This window comes from Asparagus officinalis, chromosome 1, assembly GCF_001876935.1.
Source record: "Asparagus officinalis chromosome 1, Aspof.V1, whole genome shotgun sequence".
NCBI lineage: Eukaryota > Viridiplantae > Streptophyta > Magnoliopsida > Asparagales > Asparagaceae > Asparagus > Asparagus officinalis.
The window spans coordinates 68,334,040-68,340,935 of NC_033794.1; the positions used below are offsets into that span (position 1 = coordinate 68,334,040).

A 6,896-nucleotide genomic window follows, 5' to 3' on the forward strand; every position below is an offset into this window, starting at 1 on the left:
AGAAGTCTTCAAGTTTGCGTTTCAAGCTCTCATGCACTAGTCTCACATTAGCTAGGTGGCAAGCACTCATGGAAAAACAAGGGATTGCAAGGTGGTAGGCTCTCATTCAAATAAGGGGACTTGCATGCAAGGTTCATTTCCTTCTTAAACAAACTAATTCAACCTTCACGAGAGTTAGCTTTAATATTCTTTTTTCTACAAATCTATATCTGTACTACTTATAAAATATTATTGCAATGTCAAAACATTTTATTTTTCTTTCGCTCCCTCAGTTTTGATAATTCCCAATTATGCCCTATCTCCAATTAATCCTCCACTAACAACCCATAACCCCTCATTAACTATTCACCTCCTCACTTTCCCAAAACCTTTGGTCATTCACTAGAACGCAATTAACATATTTTAATAATAAAGAAAAGCTCTAAAATGAGTAACAGCTTCTTTTAAATAATTATTAGTTATATTAAAATAGTATAAAATAACTAATCAATACATTATTGTACATAATTATAATTATTAGTAATATTAATAATTCACATAATTTTAAGAAGATATTCAAGTTGTCTAAAGAAAGATATCCTCCTTTCATTAATGCACTTCCTTAAATAGAAGCGTTAAAGGTACAAAATCATTACATAAATTTTCCACCTCAAAAGAAGAGATTCTAAAGTACAATAATTGACATAACTTTTATAAAGATTTGACATAAAGCTAAAGATTCTACACATAATGACTAAAAAACTAAAAGAAAGATAACGACTTGGAAGTTAAAAAGAAAAACAAATGACTTATAGATTTAACATTTTGATTGAGTAAACCTTACACATGATTGAAATTGGTTGCTCAAATTATCAATCAATAGCTTTTACCATTCTTCACATATTACTAGAGAGCAATTATCTTCTAGTTTATTGGTCTCCAGTAGATGCTCTGGGATCTGTATCTGCTTCTGTGATTATATCACTCAAAGTGGGTCTAAAAAGATCATCGTTGCTTCCAGTTCTACATCCTTGAGCTTCTATCAAAATTTTCTTACGTACTTTTAGAAATAAATCATTCTTTATAAGTCTATCATCCCTACAATCAAATTTTATTTTGCATCCTTTAAACAAAAAATTCTTAAACCATCCGTCCAATATTCCCCTGATGATACTGAATAATCAATCATATTAAATAACTACTTTTCCTCCCAATCAAATTGCTTCTCTCTAAGTGGTGAAATTTCTTCATTATTTTTCAGTTGAAACTAGTCATAATCTAGCTAGAGATTGTGAAATTTCTTCATCATTTTTCACTTGAAACTAGTCATAATCTAGCTAGGGAAACTGGAGAGAATTCCCCTTAAAATAACAAAATTACCTTAAGTTTCCAAGATGTAAAGAAACTCCAATAGCTCTTGTACCAATTTTAGATCATGTGTAAAGTTCAGTCAATCAAAATGTTAAATATATAGTTATTATTTTTCTTTTTAATTTTAAGTCGTTATTTTTCTTCTAGTTTTTTGGTTATTATATAGAATTTTTAGGTTATATCATATCTTTACAAAAGTTATGTAAATTATTGTACTTTAGAATATTTTCAAGTGTGAAGTTTATGTAATCATATTGTACATTTAATACATCTATCTAATCAAGTGTCTCTTATTAGACAACCTGAATCTCTTCTTAAAATTTTCTGATTGCCTTTGAACATACACTACCACAAAAAGGCTTATTAGCAACATTAATCCAACTAATTGTTTCAAAGAGGACCTAATTAGAACGGTTATGATATCACCTTGATATTTGAAATGGTTACTATCTAAAACCTAAATTAATTTTATTAAAAATTAAGATATTTCCTTGAAACGAAAGGTAGGAACAAAAACTTGGGCACCTCTCATTTTTTCGGTGGGATCAAATATTTTCTCCAAAACTAATCATGCCTTATATAATTACTAAGAAACCAAAATTTCCGACAAATCTCTACTACCACCTTGCTCCAAGAAAAGAAACGGTGAGAAAAAAACCTAATAGGTTTACACCATCTTAGTTCCTCCTCGCACTCAAAGAAATGAAATCGATGGTGGCTTCTCTTCCTCTGCTTCTGCAATGGTCATATTCTCTCTAGTTTGATAATCGCCTTGTTTTTGCGCTCAATGTCATCTCTTTGCCACCTCCCCTTCCTATCTCCGCCATGCTTATCCTGTGAAGGTATCTTTTTTCTTTTAAGTTTTGATATTTGTGTTTAATTCAAGTTTTCCTTATCAATATCTTTCTTTATTTACCTTTTCTACATAGAGAAATCTTGTTCTTTTTTTTTTTTTTTGACTGAGAAATCCTTATGTTGATATAAGGGACGCATTTAATCATCTACTTCAATCCTTTTAACAATTAAGATTATAACTTTGATATCTTTTTCTGTATTATTATTTATTCAATTAACTTTTTTGAAATAATATGTATGTTTTGAATCCGTAGTTATTTTGTTTTCATACTTCAATAATATCAGGAAAGGTCATAATTGATGTTTAATAATGCAACACATGGATATAGATTATATATATGAGCGTGCAGGTACAAGGATATGATCCCAAAAATTAGGACATTGATAATATTGTGGATATGATAATAATAAGAGTATGCATATATGTTCTAATGTTGATAATTTATATCATAATAAATTGAGGATATGATAATAATAAAAGAGAGGTGCATATGTCTATAAGTTTTCACTATCTCTCTTGATATAAACTATTTAGTAAATTTGATGAATATATGGTAAACATACCTTAATATCCATATTTTAGCTCACATTTGTGTCCCAATTTCAGTAAATCAAGCACTCCCCGTTACATCCACAATGAAAGCTAATTATTTATATGCCCTTGAAAATGTTGTTCCTTCCATTTGTATGCTACTACATAGGTTTTAGGATGTATTCTTTACGCATAAATCTATATTAAAGTGTTGAGGACTAATTCTTCATTTTGAATTAATATAATACACTAAAATGGTCAGGACTATAGATAATTTATAGTGGTGAAATACAATTTCCTTGTAGATAGGAGTTGGATATATAATCAGGAAAAGCAACGGATTGAGAATTTATTTATAGTTGGAGTTAATTGCTTGAGTTTGCACTTCAACATTTGTCAGTAGGTCAATCAAATGTATGTTATCCATGTAGAAAATGTAAAAACTAGTATAGCTATGATACTAAAAAAATTAAGATGGAGATAACCAGTAATGGTTTTCTATGTGACTATACTAAGCGGTATTTTCATGGTGAAAGTCGAAAGAGGCACTAAGTGAAAACAATTAATGTGCTCTCATCAAGAGATGACATAGCAGGAACGTTGGCATCTTACCCATTACCGCTAACTTATGAAAATGTCACGACTTCAAATGCAACAAATAGCACTGGGAAATGTTTGGAAATTGAGATGCAGAATATTTGAAAATTTAATAGAGGATGCAAGGAAACCTCTTTATCCTGATTGTCAGAAGTACACAAAATTATCTTTTATAGTCTGTTTGTTTTAGACTAAGTGTTTGAACAAATTGAGCAATAAATCACTCTCCAGTCTTCTTAAGCTACTAAAAGTTCTTTTACGCGAGGAGAGTTTAGTGCCAAACTTTTGGTATGATGCGATGCAAAGAAGGTGATAAATGATTTGGGGTCAAAGTGCAATAAGATACACACATGTCACAACGATTGCGCATTGTACAAAGGGGAATACAAGAAGTTTAATGAATCTCATGTGCGCGAGGAATCAAGATGGAAGAAAAGAAGAGAATATTCTAGAGGAAAAAATGTTCCTATTAAGATCCTTTGTCATTTTCCTTTGATCCTAAGGTTGTTAAGGTTATACACATCAAAAGAAAGCAGTTGATATGACATGGGACCATAGTGCCCCCGAGGGAAAACGAATTATAAGTCATCCTAGGGACGTTGAGGCTTGGATAGATCTTGAAGTGAAACATCCTTCATTTGAGAAAGAACCTCGTTATGTAAGGCTTGATCTTGCTAGCGATAGGTTTAGTCCTTTAAAGCTTATGATAGGTGATAACCAAAGCACATGGCCAATGGTATTGATTGCATACAACCTATCACCATAGTTTGCTATGAAGCAATCCTACTATTTATCTCTTCTAATAGACGATCCAGTGTCACCTGGCAATGGTATTGATGTTTATTTGTAGCCAATGATTGATAAACTTAAAAAAAAACTTATGGCAACATGGTATAGAAACATATGAGGCAACAACTCATGAAACCTTCAAGATGAAAGCTGCTATTTCGGGGACAATCAACAACTTCCATGCATATTGCATGTTACCAGGGATGAAGCACAAAAGGGTATAATACATGCTCCAATTGTCATATAAATCATGGTTCTATATACCCATCTTATTGCAAAAAGTGTGTAACTAAAGCATAGTCAATTTCTGACAGTCAACCATATATGGAGAGATGATAAGAAAATATTCAATGAAGGATAATGCTCCTATTCCATTATCTAAAGATGATATGCTAAATCAATGAAAAGATTACAACAATGTAACATTTGGGAAGATTAAAAATGGAAAGTAACTAATGCCAAAAGGTTAGAAAAAGAAAAGCATTTTATTCAAACTTCCATATTGGAAAACATTATTCGTGTGTTACAACCTAGATGTTATGCACGTTGAAAAAAATGTTTATGACAACATATTGAACACTTTAATATGGACGGCAAATCTAAAGATAATGCTCGTAGAGATCTAATAATTCTGAATATCAGGAAGTCACCGCATCCTAAGGTGATAACTGGTAAAACAAGAAAATATGTATTGCGCCATGCATCATACAATATAAGTAAATATGAGAAAGAGAGATTTCTAAAAGTTCTAAAAGACTTGAAACTTCTTAATGATTTTTTTCCTCAAACTTCTCAGGACAAGTTCAGGTTCGAGAGGCCAAGATCATTGTCCTCAAGAGTCATGACTATGATGTTCTAGTGCAACTAACTCCTTCCACTAGCCATGAGAACATCACTTAAGAATCATGTGCGTCTCATTCTAAATGGCTATAGCAACTTCTTTAGAGAGTTATGCTCTAAGGTTATCAATATAAATATAATGGAAAAGCTTGAGCAGAGTATCCCTCTTATTCTATGAAAGCTCTAAAGAATATTCCCTTCAGGATTTTTCAACATCATGGTACATTTGACTATTTATCTAGCGATTAGGCCTAAACTCGTGGAACTAGTTCAATATCATTGGATGTATCTCATAGGGAGGAATGATATAGTGACTTATATGCACTCTTTATTTCATATTGATTTTTAGAATTATAACATATTTTACATCTAGGTATTCGCGTGTACTAAAAAACTACGTAAAAATAGAAGTTGGCCATAACATTTAACTGCTGAGAGGTACATGATGGACGAGGCCACTATATTCTGTGCATGCTACCTAAATTATGTGGAGTTAAAACTTAATCATCTAGTGCAAGTTCAAGAAGGTTCACTTAGTGCAAGAAAGAGCCTTACAGTTGTCAGTCTTGGAAGAAAACCAAACATCTCGCTTTATCATTGATAATATAGAAATTGGATCATCTATATCAGGAGTGAGCTTGATAGTTCCTTTTCTAGTTCACCATTTTTTTTAGTATGATATTATAGTAGAAGTCCATGTTGTATGATAAACCACTGAAGCAAAGACCATTGTTATCAAAGGCATGTGCCTCTTTGCACGTTATGCACCCTGTGATGCGAGGCAGTGACAAAGCGCCTTGTACCTGAGGCAGCAATGCCTTTTTGCGTCTTGCAAGTGCCTTTCAAGGAGACGCTTCACACAGAATGCATACAAGACATAAACTCGTAAATTTTTGTTCTTTAACAGTTGAATTTGGCCTTTATACCCGATAATCCATATCCCAAAAAGAAAACATAATCTATCAGGCCATTGTAATAGCCCAATTGAAAACCCTAACTTGTTTTCATTTACTACTTGTAGGTATAGTTTTAAAAAGTCTCCACCTAGTCCGCCTAGGCGTATGCCTAGGCCTACGCAGTACCTAAGCCACCTAACTAATGCCTAGCGTCTGGAAGGGACCTAGGCTGCCCATCTAGATTTTGAAAATGTTTAAGGAAATATTGTCTGCTTATATGGACTGCATCCTTTAGGTTTTGATCATGATTTTTTATGTTGTAACCTCCACGTCCTCCAACTTCTTCTAACCTCCTTTAACCTCTAAATATAAACATCTCCACTGTCTCCTCTGACCTTCAGCAAAACCTCCTCGATCACCACTTAAATGAAGAAAGAAATCTGCCTAGACACCAGTTCGGCATATATGCTTTCTATAACATTGATATTTACTATTAATTATCATGATTAAAAAATAAAAAATAAAACCTCATAGGCTTTAGGCATCGGGTCCAACGTCTAGGCCTCCTAGCGCTTTCTATAATTTGTTAGTTATTACTTTAGCTATTTAGTATTTAAGTATGCATAGTTTATTGTGGATCTAAGATTGCTATCTTTTTTTACAAATTTATATGAATTTAATACATATTTTTATCAATTATTATAATTAAATATTTTAAAAATAGCCAAACGCCTAGGCACCACCTAGCCATCTAAGCGCTGGCTCAAACACCTAGTCCGCAAAACGTCTTCTATAACATTGATTGTATGGTTGTCCAAACGGACTTTTAGCCCGGACGCGGCTCGGTGTCTGGCCGAACTCGAGAAAAGCCTGAAAAACCCGAGCCGACCGAGCTCTGGGCCCGGGTTGTGTTGGTGACGCCCGACCTAGGCCCGGTTATGAAATTTATATATTTTTATATAATTGTTATATATAATTATATAGTCATTAATGTATACTTATATATATCTCTAAGTGTATATAGTTGTATATGTTTA

At 32.7% G+C, this 6,896-nt stretch overlaps 1 protein-coding gene across 1 annotated transcript in view; it reads right to left on the minus strand.

Moving 5' to 3' along the window:
- The window catches only part of LOC109825709 (O-methyltransferase MdmC-like), a 30,362-nt gene that overhangs the window by 9,759 nt on the left and 13,707 nt on the right, over positions 1-6,896 (minus strand). The gene's annotated exons all lie outside the window — the stretch shown is intronic.